Below are 20,574 nucleotides of genomic sequence, written 5' to 3'. Positions count from 1 at the left end.
ATTAACGTGAGAGAGTGAATAGTTCTTCGCTCTTTGAGACGGACTAGGACAACATATTTAGTGAAGGTGTGATACGGTCAAATCTACAGACGTAGCAAATAAATTGAACACATGCATTATGAACACTGTAGTCTGTCAGTCTCATGTTAAGGTCAGTGTAGAGAGGTCACAGTAATCAAAATGAGGCAGAATCGATAACGAATAATAATAATAATAATAATAATAATAATAATAATAATAATAATAATAATAATAATAATAATAGGCTAATAGTAATGACAATTTCCTGAAAAATAATATGGCCATACAACATTTCTGATCACTTCAATATTTGATAGGTGAAATGAATAAAATAAAATAAAAGAAAAGAAAACAAAGTACTGGCTTATATTTTCTTCGAAGGTATGGAAAAATACGGGCGGAGGTAAACTACACACATCTTTCAGGTGTATTTTTTCCCATATCTTTGCTGTACACTTGTGGTACGTAATCTGCACACACAACAAAACCTAACTTAGATGGTAGGGGTCGTATGTAAACTACACACTGCTGACTCGGGTTATTTTTTTAATAAATTACATATAAATCGAACGCAATGCCAACCAATGTTACGAATGGCAAGCACAATTGACTTACGTAGTTTGTAATGGAAGAAGAGGGGTATTGTATAACGAATATAGATACATTATATAGTGTGGACACTATTTTCATGGATGGCACATTCACATTTTGTACTAAGTATTTTGTACAACTGTTTACCTTCCATAGAGCACAAAATGAGATTACATACAACTAACATATTGGCTGTTATCCGGAAAAAGCTTATACTTACGTTCAAGTATTACGATCGATTTCTGACATATGCTATCATATAAATTTACGACAGAATCCAAACACTATAATTGTGGATTTCGTATGTGCCATCCGTGCTGCAATAAATGCTATATGAAGTGATGTCAATGTCATTGGATGTAGATTCCATCTAAGTCAGATCAATAAATATGGTTCATTAAAGGAATATAAAAATTATTCTGAAATCGGCAGATGGTTAAAACTTTTATTCGGTCTACCGCTTTTAGACTCACATGTGGTTGGCGACTGTTTTGTATCTGATTTAGTGGCCATTGAGCCACAAGATGAAAAACTAAACTTTTGTGACTATTTTGTAGACACCTATGTAGACGATGACGTTACCTTTCCTCCTTCAATCTGCTCAGCTAAAACAGCTTGCATCGTACAACTAATGTCCGAGATTTTTCACAGTAGTTTCAACAATACGTTTTAGTCTGCTCATCCTGATATTTATACTTTTACAAACAGGTTAATTGAATTTCAAATTAACACATACGTGAAAATTCAGGGGATTCTACCTACTGAAGCAAAAGTTAAAAATAAGGGCTCCTTAAGGAGCAAAGATACTATGGAGAGAAATATAATGAGGGGCATATATCCCGATTGGAATTCATTAAGCGAGCAAAATACCAGCTACCAGTATAAATTATTGATTAATACGTTAATATTGTAATAGTGAGTATATTCAAAGGAAGTAGGCTACATGCCATTATTTGTAGCTCTGTGTGCAATTTACATCCTGTTTTTTTTTTACCTGGGTTGTTTGCTTGTGCAGACTACATATCCAAAATCCGGTGTGCAAATTACATATTTGTAAATTACCTTCTTTTAGGTCATATACCTGAAATGTGTGTGCAGTTTACCGTCCTAGAAAAATACAGTACGAGGAAACCTTCAACAGTTGTTCACTGCTTTGGACGTCATAGAAGTCCGTCCTTGCATCTGTAGGCCTATTATTCACAGCGAGAGAAGCTGGGATATAATGTCTTCCTGCTTCTCCACTAATTATTTGATAGGGCACCTTCAAATGAAATGTCATACACCTCTTACCATCCGTTTCATTAAGGGACACTTTACTCGACATCATGCTACACATTGTAGTGGTATATTCCTTTTACTGCGTCATGTTCTGAGGATGTTCCCAGAATACATAATACCCACCTCAAATACCCCCACGGTTCATTTCAGCTAATATTAATTATTAATTTACTCTTCATAGCTTGCGCTGCGTCCATTATGAACCAACTTGTACGACGGAGAGTGAGAGAGAGGAAGGGGGTGAATGTAGGACACGGAGATTGGTTGAGGGAAGAGCCGTAGGAGAATTTACACAGTGGAAAGGGTTGGAAAGAGAGGGAGTCGGGGGCTGGGTTTACACGCGCCTATCTCATTATTTAAGGGCTGAGATGACGTCACGAGGTCAGAGGTCGGATAAGGGAGGCGGAACAATACCGGCAGCGGTCCCTGTTCCCAACCACCCGACGGCTTTACTGCAGCACCAGTAACCTACGACCCTTGTAAAGGGATTGTCATGATATGAGTCCATATATATTAAAACTTTTAGGCTCCAATAAACTCCTACATTACACGTGCGCATTCAGGTGTACAGTGCTTCACTACATTAGAAAATAAGAAACAAACTTCAGAGTCCAATAGGGTCTCATTTGGATGGTTTCCATGTTAATTAGTGGGCGTATTAAACTAAATGTTATTCAAAATTCTCGGGTATTTCAACAAACGAGAGGACGAAATTTAAGGCAGAAACACTTCATTGAGTTCGTTAAGAATAATGAGGCACATATCAAATATTCGAGAGATGCTAAGAAAAATGTACAAAGTAATGAAGAACATAAACGCAGTTAACAACTGAGTAAGAACTTTTTACGATAAATATTGTAACCTATGGATTTTCTTGTAACGAAATAAGTGGATTTATAAACTAAATGTGTAATGAATTCATTAAATTATCCCTAAATGTAAAACAGACTAAGTAAGCCTGAGGGGAAAAAAATAATTTAATTATTTCTGTATCTTTGCTACCAAGTGTCCCATTAAATTTAAATTGTCAAGTTACGAATATGAAAATAGCCTACAGATTTTTTTTTAAGCAGACATGTCACTCAAATTCAGAGAATATTAGTAATCTCTACATATATGTAGCTATACTTTTTTCGTATCTCATAAGTAATTGTTCATTTTCTGATTAAAATTTTATTTAAAGAAAACATTTCTCTTGTGAAATTCGTTTTATGATACTTATTAAATCAATAGCCTTCATGCAATATTTATTTTTAATAAGGAGAAAAATTAGTGTACTAGTCCAATAAACACGCCTAAAGTGACTAATTGTCCCGTACAGAACTTGGAATGGCTGAATCCTAAACTGATAGAATTTACACTTTTATAATAATAATTAATATTAAAATTAATGGTTGATATAATTAAATGAAGAAAAGCTATCGAAAAATAAAATAATCTGATTCTATAAAATGTTGCAGGATGTAGGATACAAACGAAAAATTAAGGAACTTGTGGAAGAAAATTATGGAATGAATAGTATCATACCCTCAAAAATTACTATACTTAAATTAAGTGCTAAAACTTCTGGGAAGGAAGTCTTACTTTTCAAGTAGAAAATACGTGTCCAACACGGCTAATTCAACAATCATTACACAGCTTATACACTTCAGTATAATTAGCTATTTTCTATTTCTACTGATTTTATACTCAAAATAAAATTTAATCCATACATTAAAAATTATAGAATTTACCATAACCATCATACAAGCAGCGAGACACACTAGGAATATCATCAACACTAAGTAATAACCAGGCAGCGCATTTCTGTTCCCAAACGTACAGCGGATCGAGTAGTTTCTTCTGATACAATCATTACGTCTCATGGAAAAAAAATGTTATGTTTTATTTAACGACGCTCGCAACTGCAGAGGTTATATCAGCGTCGCCGGATGTGCCGGAATTTTGTCCCGCAGGAGTTCTTTTACATGCCAGTAAATCTACTGACATGAGACTGTCGCATTTAAGCACACTTAATTCCCATCGACCTAGCCCGGAATCGAACCCGCAACCTTGGGCAAAGAAGGCCAGCGCTATACCAACTTGCCAACCAGGTCGACTCGTCTCGTGGATGCATAAGCAGGGTAGTAGAATTGCAAGCAGGTATAGCCCGATCGCAAACTCGTGGCACCAACATGTGCGAGCTTCTTTCTGAGGCTTCGAAGTGAGGGGTTCTGTGTGTGCAAGCGACTGCTTACTCATAGAACTTACTTTCAACCCCCCTCCCCCCCAGCAAGACTCTTGGGCGAGTCCATGTAAGTGGATGCCAATTCGTCTTTCGCGCAGGTGCCACGGGTTTATGATCGGGCTCTACTCATGGAGTCATTAAATAACAATGATGTAATGAATAAAAAATATGCCCCTGTAATGTCATATGACATAGAAGGAACATTATCGTACTTTAAACAAATTTTATGTGAGGTTCGTAAAAGATTTGCATTTCATAACCTCAGAATATATGTTTTCGTTCACTGCAACGGAATAAGTTTTGATTAATGAATTATTGTGTAAAATGTAAATATTGCTAATTTGTATATTGATTTTTGTTATTATTATTATTATTATTATTATTATTATTATTATTATTATTATTTTGTCCCTGTGACGTCATGTGACGTAGGAAGAATATTTTCTTAGTTTAAACAAATTTTTACTGGCAATTATAGTAAAAGATATGAATTTCATAAGTTCAGATAGGCTATATGTTTTTGTTCACCGTAACGGTGTTGATCTCAAATAAATTAATTGTATATATTATTTATAGAGTATTTACAGTTAGTGTGTATCATGTTTAATATGTTCTACAATATGTAATATATGGGCATATACTAGTTCAGTATTATCAACAATCTAATTACGTTTCCTCTCATATGTAGCACTAATATTTTGTACAGCGCCAGTTTCGCAGTGTTAGCGCATTTATATCGTTAAAAAGTAGCTGGTCAGACTATTTCAATTCAGTAGCAATGCCACTTACAGTTGTCATAGTCATTATTATTACCAGGCTTCGAGACTTGAGACCCGATACAATAAGTTTACTGTGCATGTACTATAGGTTGTTGACTCGCTGCAGGTAATGAAAGGTAGAGATGTGTTGAGATAACAACGTTGCTGTTTAGAATAGAGTACGGTAGTATAGGGAAATATACATTATACAATGACAATGTCAAAATAATGTAAAACTCATTTATTTTCCTGTCTTTTATAAGTATTTGCTTTTAATTATACACAGTGTTAATGGTGGAAATAAACATGCAGCAATTTTAATTTCTTCATTTATCCTATTGGTCGTCTTTAGGAAGTGCAGTTACAGTACCGAATTGCAATACAGTATACTACAAGATACATTTTCAGTGTCTCAAACGTAAATCTTTTTCGGTTATCTGCCAAACACAATTTGTACTGTGAAAAACTGCGCTCTACGTCACATGACGAAGAAACCTAACATCATTGCAGTCTCTAAGAGACAGTCCTTTATTCTGGGGTGACTCTATATCCACTAATTTGCTGTTTATATTACACAGTGATCCATATCCGTTATTTTTACATAAAATTGATTTACACTTCTATTTTACAGTCGACCTGGTTGGCGAGTTGGTATAGCGCTGGCCTTCTATGCTCAAGGTTGCGGGTTCGAATCCGGGCCAGGTCGATGACATTTAAGTGTGCTTAAATGCGACAGCCTCATGTCAGTAGATTTACTGGCATGTAAAAGAACTCCTGCGGGACAAAATTCCGGCACATCCGGCGACGCTGATATAACCTCTGCAGTTGCGAGCGTTGTTAAATAAAACATAACATTCTATTTTACATGTTCAGTAACCGGTGTACTTGATGTCTCATTTATTCTCTGCATCATTTTCTAAATTAATTTGAGGGCTTCTGGCATCTCTTGCTCTGACTTTTCTAACCGTGTAATAGTTTCAGACACAGTTTGAAAATATATTTGTATGAAAACCAAATTATTCGTCAGAACCTTCAAATCCAGTGCGTTTTCCTTTGCGTATTTGTTGTCATTCATTCTACAGTACCCCCACCCACTGTACGCTTTACCACTATTCTCAGAACGCCGTTATGCGGATTTCCCACTGAACTGCTCTATCGGGTCCGAAGTCTCGAAGCCTGATTATTACGTACCGAACTAGGTTATACCTTTCGTAGGGTTCTGATGTAAGCATTTAGAGTCCAGGATATACTAACCGATAACTTTCCTAAACTTGTTTGGGAATGAAAATGCGCACCTGGTAATAACAAAATTGATCAAGGAATCCCACTCATAAAAGAGGTCACTGTTATCTCTATTTAATGCATTACAATTTGAAGTGACATAAGCAAGCAGGTCCAGTCGTTCGTTTTTTGCACGCCCCTGAATAACGTAACACACTTAAAATAGTTGCACTCCCTCAATCAAGTGTGTTTAATGTAGTACAACTCGTTTGTTTTAGAGCAGGTAACAATATTTTATAGCTCGTTAAAAATACCAATTCGAAATTAAAATGATTTCAGATAAATATTTGTGTCGAGTTTGATATGGTCTACATATTAGATACAATCCCCCATCTATGGAACGAAACATTCCACGGACTATATTAATTGAAGGGTTCAGTGCCATAGTGGATCAAGCGCCATTTATTAAAAAGGAGAAAAGAAGAGTTAAAATTATGTGATTACTATAATTTAACGAAACATATAGCAAGTAAGATAAAGTATGCACATTAAAATTAAATGATATGTCAATCTTCATTAAATTATGGTATTTACTTAACTTTAACCCTTGCTTTCTCCGTTTTTAATAAATGGCGCTTGGACCGCTATGGCTCTGAACCCTTCAATTGTGACCGTAATTAAATATAAACTTACGTAATTAATATGAATACATAGTTTCTGTAACATCTGTCGGTCTAGCCTGGAGTTATCCAAAGCAAGTTGTATTATTTTTCAGTGTATTATGTACAAGGAAAGTTCCAATTAAACTCATTCTATTGTGACCCCATGCGGTAACGTTGCATAGATTCGTTCCAAACACTATTCGCATACAACACAACCCTTCGACAACTTTACAATGTACACAATGCACTGGAAGATAAAGTACTGATTATTTATCCTGCATGTACAGATACACACGACTTCTAATGCACTCTGTTTGTAAAGCAACCAGTCGGTCGAATGGACTGGATTTCGCGTTCGGTGTTTCAATATGTACTTAAACCCCATGTTTACACCAGTTGAAACTAAGGTCCATCGTTTCATATTCCAATTAATTTAAAACATTCTTAATAAATGAACAAAAGTTATAAGCTCTTTGAACTGTAACAAAATACAAGCAATAACTATAATTATTTCAACCATACAACTTAAAAATTATTAATGTATTCCAGTGTTTCTCAAAGTATGGTTTGCAGGCAGTACGAAGTCCTCGAGGATTAACATGATGGATAAAAATGTAAAATTATTATTTAATTTGACTACTAGTACTTACACTTTAATCCTTTAAGATGAACAGAGGAATGCTACTCACAAATTAATAACTAGTGGATAGAATGGTAACTGAAAAGTTCAGATCAACTTGACGGAAGTTCCTCTCTCGAGGCTACCACTTTCAAGAATACTTCAGCTGTCGATAAATTTCATATTGTAGACCATCCCTTGTCGGAAATATCTACATGATATCCTTTTGGTCGTGTTCTAAGGATTTTGATCTAATATTCAAGTTTCTGGCAAGCTATTGAGTTACGAATATTCATGTTTTAATTTGTGTTCTTAATATATTTGTTAAAATAGTATAAAAACTGGCTTCGAATCGAAACAATAAGTAAATGCGACCTTTAACTTTACCGTTTATTCTAGTTTTAACATTATTTAATCCGTTCCAATATAAAGAAGTTGTGAGGAGAGTAAGTGTCCTTCAAGAATATATAACAATGAGAAATATTAACGTTGACCTCGTAACATACATCGTCCCTCTCATCTCAAAACCATGCATATGCATTTTCTTAGTTCTGAGAGAAACGAGTTTAAATTTTCAAATTCCCTGATAAATTCAGAAAAACTTCATTGTAATCAACTTCCTATATCATAATATGTTGATTAAAAATGAAGTTTTCCTAAATTTATATGGACATTTGAAACTTTAAACTCGTTTTTCCCAGAACTAAGAAAATGCACATTCATTGCTTTGATGTGAGGGGTACGATATTAGGGAGCATAATGAACTTTTCTCTGCCAATTAAAATTAAAATGCATTTCGACGAATTTTTCGACGAATTTAGGAAATTCTGTGACTCGAAAGCTTTATTTCGTTGGACACGTCACATACATTACCCCAATATTTGATTCAGACGGGATGAAATTTTATATTTTTCTTACTTATATTTTTGCCAGTAGAAAGTTGGTAAACTGTTGTAGAAATTGAATAATTTCGAGGGAAAAATTGTTCCAGGGCCGGGTATCGAACCCGGGACCTTTGGTTTAACGTACCAATGCTCTACCACTGAGCTACCCGGGAACTCTAACCGACACCGATCCAATTTTTCCCTCTATATCCACATACCTCAAAGTGGGCTGACAACCGTCAAGCAACCAACTTCGAGTGCACACTAACTCTGTGTGACTTAAATTGTGGTTTTCTGTTAACGAACAGTGACGTGTATTATGCAAATCAAGATTTCAGGTATAACTCCCTGTAAAGTTGATTTGAATAATTTCGAGGGAAAAATTGTTCCAGGGCCGGGTATTATTCAAATCAACTTTACAGGGAGTTATACCTGAAATCTTGATTTGCATAATACACGTCACTGTTCGTTAACAGAAAACCACAATTTAAGTCACACAGAGTTAGTGTGCACTCGAAGTTGGTTGCTTGACGGTTGTCAGCCCACTTTGAGGTATGTGGATATAGAGGGAAAAATTGGATCGGTGTCGGTTAGAGTTCCCGGGTAGATCAGTGGTAGAGCATTGGTACGTTAAACCAAAGGTCCTGGGTTCGATACCCGGCCCTGGAACAATTTTTCCCTCGAAATTATTCAAATCAACTTTACAGGGAGTTATACCTGAAATCTTGATTTGTTGTAGAAATTAATTATGGCATGTATTTCGCTGCCAATATGCGTACAAAAAATATAACTAATGTTTTGTTTTATGCTAAAACACACACAATGTGACAAGGACACAAGGACATTTTTCACTTCGAAATGCACTTTTCATTTACGCGATAAAATGTTACGTATCCAACGACGTTAAACTTATTCGTATATTGTTTTTACCAACACTATTCATAAAGTTCTGAAAAATAAAATCAAGTATTGTAATACTGAAGACCACACGCGAATTTTGGCAGTCACGATGTATTCTTCTTTTACAAAGGAAATGAGCCTACCACTATGAGTTGCCCGTGGTAGATTATTAAATTGTTTCTGAATTTCTCACTAACAACCGCTATGGTTTTGGATACATTAAGAAAAATTAAGTGCAACCAACACATTCAGACTGCAATCACAGGTCACAACAACGTATTCACAAGTCTCAAAATGTCACAAATTTGCATGTACATATATCCCGGAAGTAACAAGACAACGTTTTATCGATTGTAGAATATATACAAATAAAGAATAAAAAATTATTGCATTGAATATCCTGAACCTGCTTCATTGACTGACTACAATACAAGGATTAAATTAATGTCAAGTTACACATTGCATTTAATTGCATTCATTACGATTTTACAAAACGACAATGACACTGGTAGGTGTGAAAATCGCCGCTAGTATTCCACAACAGCAGCAACAGCATTTTCGTTTCAAAATCCATACACAAAAATTAAATCCGCATACTCGACATTAATTGTGGGAAAGAAGACAGAGGACGGACACTGGAAAGTTTTCTTTTCTCAATCGTGTTATCAGGAACTGAAATGCTTTACCTGCAGACTTACTAGAGGCTTTACAAATTACCAAAAATGTATTTAAAATAGGCTTAAGGACTTTACTAAAAGACGGTAGTATATTATGCACAACTTTTAAGGGTGTAATATTGATGTTTTGTTATGTGAAGTGTTGTATCAGTGAAGAAGTGTGTTGTGTCAGTGAAGTTTCATACTTTATAGTGGCAGAGAAAAGTATTTTAACAGTGAAATGTTTTTGCAGTGTTAGTGAAATCAGGATAGTATCAGTGAAATGTGTCGTAGTTCCAGTGGAATGAGTTGACAGCGAAATGAGTGTAGTGCTGAAAGGTACTTGTGCATGTATGAACATAACATACTCGTGGGTTTAGTTCGAACTTAGGGTTAAGATACAAATTAGATTTACATTAAATGTTATTTAATTGATCATGCTTAATTTAATTCAGGATGCTCCTTGTTAATGTCATATTATTATTATTATTATTATTATTATTATTATTATTATTATTATTATTATTGAGTGTAATTAATTACCACTGCCATCACCCATCTACAGTGTGAATAAATACATACAATATTTTTTCGCTTCTCGTTTTGTGTCTGAATGAAGCAAGTCAAGTACCACTACTGCACTTGGACAGTTAGCCAATGCGTTTTACTCCATCACATATATTTCAGCAACAATAATTGGAATTATTACTAGAATTTTTAAAAATTTAACGAACACAAAACCCTGTTTTTTTTTTTTTCAAAACAAGTCCTTTTTCGTACTATCTAAAATAGAACTCGTCCTGAAGTATCACATAAATAGGACATAGATTTATAAATTCTGTCATCTGAATGTAATTTTTAATTAGTCTATTTAATTATACGTAATTAAATTTATTCGCTTGCTGTATAGTCGGCTGATTGCACACATTTCCCATTATCATCGATAAATTATCCATACAAAATATTTTAAATTACGTTAACGATATTTCATAAAATCTCCTACGTTGGAAAATATGAACTACAATTCTCCTAATACACTTTGAAAAAATGCGATACCAATAACATGAACTTCATATTTATTTCTAGTCTGTTTCTAGATTATGGAATTCCAATAATATAGAATATAGTTGTATTAACTTCGTGTTTACTTATTTCTCGTCTATTTCTAGTTTATGCAATTCCAGTAATAGTAGAATATGGTTACATTAACTTCATGTTTATTTCCAGTCCCGTCTAAAAATTGTAGCTGTAATTTCCTTCTCCCTTAATTTTGAACCAGACTGTATGTAGGGGTCAAGAGTCCCGCAGGAGGCGGAGGGAGGCATTCACTGAAGTGAGTGAAAAGAGAAGGATATAATGAGATGAGCCTTTGGTTGCTTCATCATATCTCTCATTTTATACAGTTTGAAAATTAGGGGGCGGATGAAGCAGGGGTAGTGGTGATAGTGGTGGCGGCGTACAGGGAATACGAACATGTGTCTGCTAGTCTGAGTCAAGCGTGACGCATAATGCAACACCACTCCTCATTGCCGAATCCTACCCTTACACCTGGGGGAGGAAGTAGGCGGTTGAGGATTTAACGGATGATATTTAGCTATGGGCGTAGTAGTGACAGCAACGTTGTTACGAATACGTTTAAAGTGGTGGCAGATGTGGGTTGTTCAGAACGCCCCTTAAAGTAATTCAAAGCTTTGAACTTTCCAAGACTTATTTCAGGTTTACGAACTATATTCTTCACATGCAAATACGATTTAGCACTTTTTAAATTTTATAATCGATTGTGCACGCTTATTTTCTTCTCTTTTTCTGCTTATAGTATTCGTTAATCTTCGATGCTACTTACCTATTAGAGTTCTACGAAATGTTTATTTGGCCATTATTCAGTCTATCATTCAATATGGTATAATTGTTTGGGGTGGAAGTACAAAAATTAATCTTAGTCCGTTAAATTTACTACAAAAAAGAATAATTAAAATTTTTTGAAGAAACGTTCCGATTATCCAACTAAATTAATTTATTCTGAATTTAATGTATTTAATATTGAACAAATTTATAAGTATACGCTGTTAAAATTTTATCATAAAAATCGTAATAAGTTTGTATTACAGACACACAATTATGACACAAGACGAAATATTAATTCAACATTAGTAGAACCTAAATGTCTCACATCTGCTGGTCTAAAGCATAGCATAAATTTTGGCCCTCGGTTGTACAATGCTTTAACTAAATTACACCCAGAACTTCTAACATGTAACCCACTAACATATAACAAGAAAATTAGAAACGTGTTAATATCTTCAATTTGATTAAATAAATTTATAGCCTGTGTGTATGAATTAATCAACCTATATTATATTTGTATTCTATAATTTTGAAATATATATTAGTCCTACTTTTCACGTGCGATATTATTCTTCTCTAGTGTTAATATTATATTATATAATTCCATTGCCGCTGTAATTATATTTTAGTTCCTATTTTATTTTACTTATTTATTTTTATTATTATTATTCTTATTCTTCTTATTATTATTTTTTATTTTAATATTATATCTGAACTGCGACCGAGCACGAGCGCTGCTCATTCGGTCTCAAATTTTGTTAATACTACTGTATCTTCTTTTTATATTGCTTGTATTATTTTATTTCTATTTCTCTTGTTTGTTTTGTAATTATATTCTTTATTCTGTATATTTAAATTTAAATAAAATAAATAAAATTTTTGTAATTATAAAAAAAAGGTGTTCTGTAAAAAAAACGGACTATTATACATATTTCAGTATCGTAAATATTTTCTATCCTCGGATAGATTTCATCATCATTATTACCATCATTAAGAACACAGTTCAACCTACTGACAATCTGGTTCCTAGAATTTTCAGCTTAAATCATACCCCAGAATTTTCTTATCTGCCTATATTCCATTTTCTCTCCTTGTACTTATTTGAAATTACCTCCAACATAGCTCCATTCAATACACTGTATATTCTTGCCATTTTGATCTGCATTCCGTAAACTCCTATAATGTTCGTGAAATTGAACTATTCGTATTTCCTTGAAGGTAAAAATATTAATACTGCCACTCATTTCATGTAATTTCAGATATTTGCATATAGTTTATATAGATATTTCTTTGTGGAGACCATTTTTCTCAGTATACCTATATCTAAATTGAAAGAATCCAATCTTTATAAAATGACATAACTGTTTCTCTACTTGTTTTTGGAAATATTTGCTTAATTAATTATTTCGTGTATTATTTTTAATAGTATCATCCTTCCGGTGGACAAGTTCAAATTTCTTGGGGAAAAAGTAAGAAATGTAAATTACACTCGGGAGGAAGTCAAAGGCAAAATATGCCTGTTATTATTAGATTGGGAAGTTTTTGTCACCCGGTGTGCTCCCAAAAATGCTGAAAGTTAGAATTTATAAAACAGCATATTACCGATTGCTCTGTATGGTTATGAAACTTGGACTCTCACTTTAAGAGAGAAACAGAGTTAGATATTTGAGAATAAGGTGCTTAGGAAAATATCTGGAGCTAAGAGGGATGAAGTTACAGGAGAATGGAGACAGTTACACAACGCAGAACTGCACGCATTAGATTCTTCACCTGATGTAATTACTTACTTACTTACTGGCTTTTAAGGAACCCGGAGGTTCTTTGCCGCCCTCACATAAGCCCGTCAATCCTGAGCAAGATTAATCCAGTCTCTATCATCATATCCCACCTCCCTCAAATTAATTTTAATATTACCTTCCCATCTACATCTCGGCCTCCCCAAAAGTCTTTCCCTCCGGCCTCCCAACTAACACTCTATATGCATTTCTTGATTCGCCCATACGTGCTACATGGCCTGCCCATCTCAAACGTCTGGATTTAATATTCCTAATTATGTCAGGTAAAGAATACAATGCGTGCAGTTCTGTGTTGTGTAACTTCCTCCATTCTCCTGTAACTTCATCCCTCTTAGCCCCAAATATTTTCCTAAGCACCTTATTCTTAAATACCCTTAACCTATGTTCCTCTCTCAAAGTGAGAGTCCAAGTTTCACAACCATAAAGAACAACCGGTAATATAACTGTTTTATAAATTCTAACTTTCACATTTTTTTGACAACAGACTGGATGATAAAAGCTTCTCAACCGAATAATAACAGGTATTTCCCATATTTATTCTGTGTTTAATTTCCTCCCGAGTATCATTTATATTTGTTACTTTTGCTTCCAGGTATTTGAATTTTTCCACCTCTGCAAAGGATAAATTTACAATGTTTATATTTCCATTTCGTGCAATATTCTCGTCACGAAACATAATCATATACTTTGTATTTTCGGGATTTACTTCCAAACCTATTTCTTTACTTGCTTCAAGTAAAATTCCCGTATTTTACCTAATCGTTTGTGAATTAGGAATATTAAATTCAGACGTTTGAGATGGACAAGGCATGTAGCATGTAAAGGCGAATCCAGAAATGCATATAAAGTATTAGTTGAGAGGCCGGAGGGAAAATATCTTTGGGGAGGCTAAGACGTAGATGGGAGGATAATATTAAAATAGATTTGAGGGAAGTGGGATATGATGATGGAAACTGCATTAATCTTGCTCAGGTTAGGGACCGATGGCGGACTTATGTGAGAGCGGCAATGAACGTTCGGGTTCCTTAAAAACCGTACCATCCTTCCTGTGTCAAATAAGGAAATCAAAATAACGTGAAATAAGCTCAATAATTATTCTCTCTTTAACTATTTTATATAATTGATGTAACAAATTCTGAGGTGAATTTTTATAACAATTGTGTTTATATAATTAACACGCCATAAATATTGTCCATTTTAAAAATTTCGTGGAATTTTTGCTTGTTCCATAGCACCTGCAACCTTCAGAACATCGAGTTCCGTCCTTTCTTTAATTTTATTTATGATATACCACACAAATACAGAATGAAACCCTCACGTGAGTTCGCAAAACAGCGACTTCCGTCCTCGAAAACACAGGACATTAAATTATGGACACACAAACATGTTCATGCCTATTTAAATCCATGATGGTCATCACGCTAGGCATTGATGATCGAAGAAAAAGTAGTTATAATGTAAGATAATTTAGCGTAACGCTATTAAGCGGTAAGAAGTAATCTCAAAGGTTTATGAAGTAATGAGTGTTGAGAGAGGATATTGTACACCATTACTTGAAGTTAGCTATGCATTTACTATTATTCGTTTATGTCGAAATGGAGAAGGTAATACGAAACATAAAGATTGGACTCTTTCCTGTATCGCTCGTACAGTCGTATTCAAAGAGAGTGCAAACTATAGGCTACTCGAGTCGACCAGCTTTAATTTTTTTTTTCTTGGCAGCTCACTACCTTGCAATGAATTACGTATTGCACGATTAAACAGTAAAATGATGTGTTGCAGCTAGAATGTAGATTTCAGTGTAACACATGCACAGCAGGTATCACTAACTTTAAATCTAACTGTAGCTATCGGTCAAGATACATAGGGGTCTACAACGAGTAGCATAGGCCCTACCTATGCCACACTAGCGTTGCAATGAACAATGATATTAGCACGAAAATAGCCGAACCGAAAGTGAAGTGAATTGGTTACTTAACAATAATTTTGTTATATTCCATGAAACACTTTTCTATATCGCAAGAAGTGATCATAATGAACATAATAACATAATATTTTTACTATTCTTAATTATTATTTCAAGTACCACAGCAACAAATTATTGAAAAGTACAGAGGTTAAAATGACGTTTCCCTGCTGTACATACGTATATACAGGGACATAATTTTATTATTACTTCAATTTTTATTGTACCTGAGTTTTTGAATGTACTTCACTCCCACCCCTTCTACTAGTAAACTTCTACCCGTCCTCACACAGAACCAAGGCCACATATGCAGCCAGAGTCGTGCTGTCATTGTAAACAGTACTCAGTGAGTACGTTCCCGCAATATGGTCGCATTTTTCAGTGAAGAAAGAGCATTCATTTATACAGGGACATCATTTTATTTTTACTAACATTTCTAATATTAACCTGGCTATACCTTAGGCTTAAAGGTTGTGAACCGGAAACACCTTTTGATACCCCCTTCCACTGGAGTTCCATGATACTGGCGTAAGATACAAATAAATCACTTTACTAGGTATAGGAGGGATGAAAAGTAGTTCATCCATTTACTTAAAGTAGGAAATATCGCAATTTTGAGTTTGATAATTTTCATCAGGATTTTCTTTAATCAAAATACAGTACTGTATTAACAATAAGTGTTTTTACTCTCGAACTGAGCTGTCCGTTCGGACGTATTCATTATGCAGCGCATATTATACTGTCTATAGCACATTAGCGTACAATATAGAGAATGACGTTAAATTGAAAAATAATCATAATATGGATATTTAAACACATATTTGAAAATAATGGCCGTTCATTTCTATACAGGTTTCAGTTCTTTTTTGCATATTATCGCACTATATACTATTGTACCTAATTCCAATTACCAGTTTCGTCTTTCGTACTACTAACTCATGTTGAAATAATTCTGTACCTACTCTATAAAAGAGTACCTTACATACTGTATATTCAATCTTCACTTCTGTCCGATTCGAAAAGATAAAATTATTCAGACATGCTATTTATTATCCGTTCAAGTGATTTTGTCGAGGGTCGTAGAAAGGAGGGAAATCACGTGACAGTTAATTATTTAACGAGGCCTTTTTATTTAAGTTATTTTAAACAGTTATATAATATTACGTAGACGTCCAATTCCTAACAAAAATTAATGTTTCCTAACAAAAATTAATGTTTTCAGAAAAGAACTAAGACAGCCCAGCCACAAAGGAACGGGCAGAAGTGGGTGGGGGAAACCGGGATGCGACATGGGCAAATGGACTACAGTACCTGTGCGAGAATATGATTCAATATTGAAAGCGATCATATTTCTGGAACATACTATACTCACTAACTCAGTACTGATTGTGTTTACTAAGACCGTAAGGCGACTTTGACTGTATACGCTTGGTTCTGTGTGGAGAACGGTTGCAAGTTCACTAGTAGAGGGGGTGGGAATGAAGTACATTCAAAAACTCAGGTACAATAAAAATTGAAGTAAAAATAAAATGATGTCCCTGTAGAATCATGTGTATTTTCGCACAGGTACTGTTACGTCGCATCCCGGTTTCCCACACTCATTTCTGCTGGCCTCTCTGTAAAGGCTAGTGCCTACGTAATATTGTACAAAAATGTTTAAAATAATTTAAATGAAAGAGCTTCGTTAAGTAACTGTCACGTGATTTTCCCCCCTTTCTACGACCCTGCGACATAACCACTCGGACGGACAATAGATAGCATGTCTGAGTAAATTTATATGTGCGGATCGGGCAGAAGTGAAGATTGAATTTACATTAGGCTACGTAAGGTATTCTGCTATAGAGTAGGTAGAGAACTATTTCAACATGAGTACGATTATGGCTCCCCATGACGCCTGATTTGAGTGCTTTGCATTATTTCTTTTGGGGTTACTGTAAAACAATCTTGTTTGCTATAACATCCTACAACAACAGAAGAATTAAAGAATTACATTCAAGAAACAATGCATTCAATTTTCGAAGATATGCTTAAAATTGTCTTTGTTAATAAGCATAAAAGAACTGAAGCCTGTATCGAAATGAACGGTCACCATTTTCAACAATTTGTTTAAATATCTAGAATTTGATTATTTTTTAATTTAAATGCACTCTCCATATAGTATGCTAATGTGTATACTATACATTGCATAATGAACATGTCCGCCTGGATAGTTCAGTTAGTGAATAAAAATACACTTATTAATACTGTAGTACATTTTGAATAAATAAAAACCGAACGAAAATTATAAAAATCGAAATCTTAATATTTACCAGTTTACGTAAATAGATGTACTACTTTTCTCCCTCCTATACCTAGTAAAGTGATTTGTTTTTATTTTAAGCTAGTATCATCAAACTCTGGTCGTGGAAAGGGTTACAAACAGTGTTTCCGATCTTCAGCCGTTAATCCAACGGTATAGCCAGGTTAATATTAAAAATATTAGTAAAAATAAAATGATGTCCCGGTAAAACCAAACTCATGTTCGCGGTATAATATTGTAACTGTGGAGACTATTGAAGTCTTACAACAGACAGACAAGATTCGCTACTGAGAAACATTAACTTTTATATAAAGTTACCACTGCTGCTACGTTCGAAACAGGCATAAAACGTAACGTGACTCGATTTTGTAGAGAAAAAAATGGAATTATGGTTTCCTTTATTCCTGATATCAACAATAAAACGACTATCGCAACAAACTTTGGGTCGAAGATTTTATTTATTTGTATTTTCTTGCAGAATTCGTAGCTAAGTACACATTTTCTCGAATTATTAGTATATCACAGAAAATACTAAAACTGCAAGAATGATGGATGTCACTTTCTTGTCGAAAATGAACCAAGACTGTCAATGCATAGCGTAAGACATATAGAATGTACATAGATAGTTACATGGCATTAACACTGATAGTCATTGTCCAGTAATGATCGGAAAATCATAGTTAAGCCTTGAGCGCTAAGCATTTCAAACTTTCAATTGCTTCTCCTCAAAAAAGGTATTCCAAATGACATCCATCATTCTTGCAGTGGACTCTTCATATGCTAACATATTAGAAGCACTTAGAAGGGTTAAAAATATGTCCAATTCAATTACATTTGAATTAATATTTCAATGTACGTATTGTTAATAAAACATTTAAATAAGCATGTAGTTAGGATTTTCAATTAGTAATAGAAAATTTAATAATTGAGAAACTGGTTAAATGCGATTCTGAGATGATACTCTAGAAAAACAGTAATAAATAAATTAAATAAACAAATATATAAATAAACTCGTGGTACAACAGCTTATGCCGAGCCAAGTCCTACCAGCCAACTGGCCTCAAGTTCATATGCGTCAGTAGAAGTGAACGATTACACCGTTCTGCATTTCAAAACTTATTTTCTGTTGTTTTCAATCTGATAGGCGATTCTAAACGGATTTTTTGTGCTGAATTCGAAAATAATCTCCATTTCCCCCCATCACGTCAGGTTTTCAGACAACACATGAATAACTAGAAATGAAATTACAGCTCTGAGAAACGTCATAAAAATTATTTTCAACAAGAATTTTGTGAGAAAAACTAAACCACAATTTGCTATTTGCCACTAATTGATCATTAATTAATATTAATTAATAATTTTAAGCACTTTCATAACCTTACCTCAATATTGCACTTCAAATTTTCTCCTCTTTGACCTCCTCGCATGTTATTCAGTGCAGTCCCTTTTTATCATCCAGCAATAGTCCGCAATGTTTCCACTATGAAGCAAAACACCTTTAAGACTTTTCTGAGAAGAATCTATGAAGAACCTCCACTCTTTGGAATTATAGGCTAGTTTATGTTATGAAATTTTAAAATGGCAAGGATGTCTTGGCAATATACTAAATTTTCTTCTTCAGCAAAAAAAGGGACAAGTTCCTTCTCACGATGCCTGTACCATGAAAAATATGTACCTTCAGCCAATACTTTCTTTTCTTTTAACCTAGAATCTAATAGTTCTGCTGATTCTTTAGGAAAAGTTAAATCTCTCACTAAATCATTAAACTCACTTTGATTAAAACATCTATCTTCTCCAGAATTGTCTGGTTCATAAGTATGATCCACTGGAGATTCAGTTTCAGTTCTACTGGATGCAGATGGCAATGTATCTGATTCAGGGGGTAGCGGAACGGAAATATCAGGACCATGAGGTACGGGCCGAATGGCAGAGAGAATGTTAGGATATAGAATATCTTTATTGTTTTTAGCAGTATATCCAGCTACCTTAACTGTACAAAAATAACAATCGTCTCCATGATTTGTAGGTTCCCTCCAAATCATAGGGATACCAAAGGGCAATGACTTCCTTTTTCCATTTTTCCAACTTCTCAACTCTTCAACACGACCACGACATACTTTATGGGGGCACCAGGATTTGTTCTGGTCTCCTAACTTAATGCCAAAATATTGAAAGTAAGTAATCTTTACAAAAGCTGTTATATTCTGTCTCTGTTTTACTAAAGTATATGACCCACATATATAGCAAAACAAATTTGGATCATTTACACAACCACGTTTCAAAATTTCTATGAAACAACACTATTATGTTGTACTCTCGCAGAAAAATGAGAACTCACACACTTCACTTTTACACGACAACCAACAACATAAAACTGAACTTCTAATTTTAAAACAAGTTTTAAATGGGATAGGTTTATTATCTCAGTAAGGAAATCTGTAACCTCATAAGCTGGATTGCACTTCCATAAATAAATATATATACAGGGACCCTATGTCATTACTCTAATTCATTGTTAGTTTTAATAGCAATCTCTAAGAATAAATATTTCCTTCGTAATTTTTTTATGACCTGAGACACTAAACATTTCAACTTCCTGTTTATAGATAACGTTGGGTGCAGACAGATATAAATCTCCAAGAATAAAAAATGGATGTCTTAACCTCGGTTCAATTTAAGTTGGAGGATACAATTTTGTACATCCCTCAAGGGCAGATATAGTAGGTATATTTTAATAAATATCAAATACAAACATAATGAAATATATTATGTCCCATTTTAAGTAATAAAGTTTAAATTATAAGCTATCGTGCCTTTTTAACAAACGACAAGCACACTGTAATATTACTAT

General features: G+C 34.2%; 1 protein-coding gene and 1 non-coding gene across 2 annotated transcripts in view; both read right to left on the bottom strand.

Annotated features, from left to right (window-relative positions):
• Nucleotides 1–20,574, bottom strand: part of Toll-6 (Toll-like receptor 6) — a 167,463-nt gene that overhangs the window by 7,010 nt on the left and 139,879 nt on the right. The gene's annotated exons all lie outside the window — the stretch shown is intronic.
• On the bottom strand, nucleotides 8,363–8,434 carry TRNAN-GUU (transfer RNA asparagine (anticodon GUU)). Its single transcript has one exon. It is a non-coding gene; the product is annotated as a tRNA-Asn (tRNA).

This window comes from Periplaneta americana, chromosome 9, assembly GCF_040183065.1.
Source record: "Periplaneta americana isolate PAMFEO1 chromosome 9, P.americana_PAMFEO1_priV1, whole genome shotgun sequence".
Taxonomy (NCBI): Eukaryota; Metazoa; Arthropoda; class Insecta; order Blattodea; family Blattidae; genus Periplaneta; species Periplaneta americana.
This window is presented reverse-complemented; position numbering and strand designations above follow the sequence as displayed.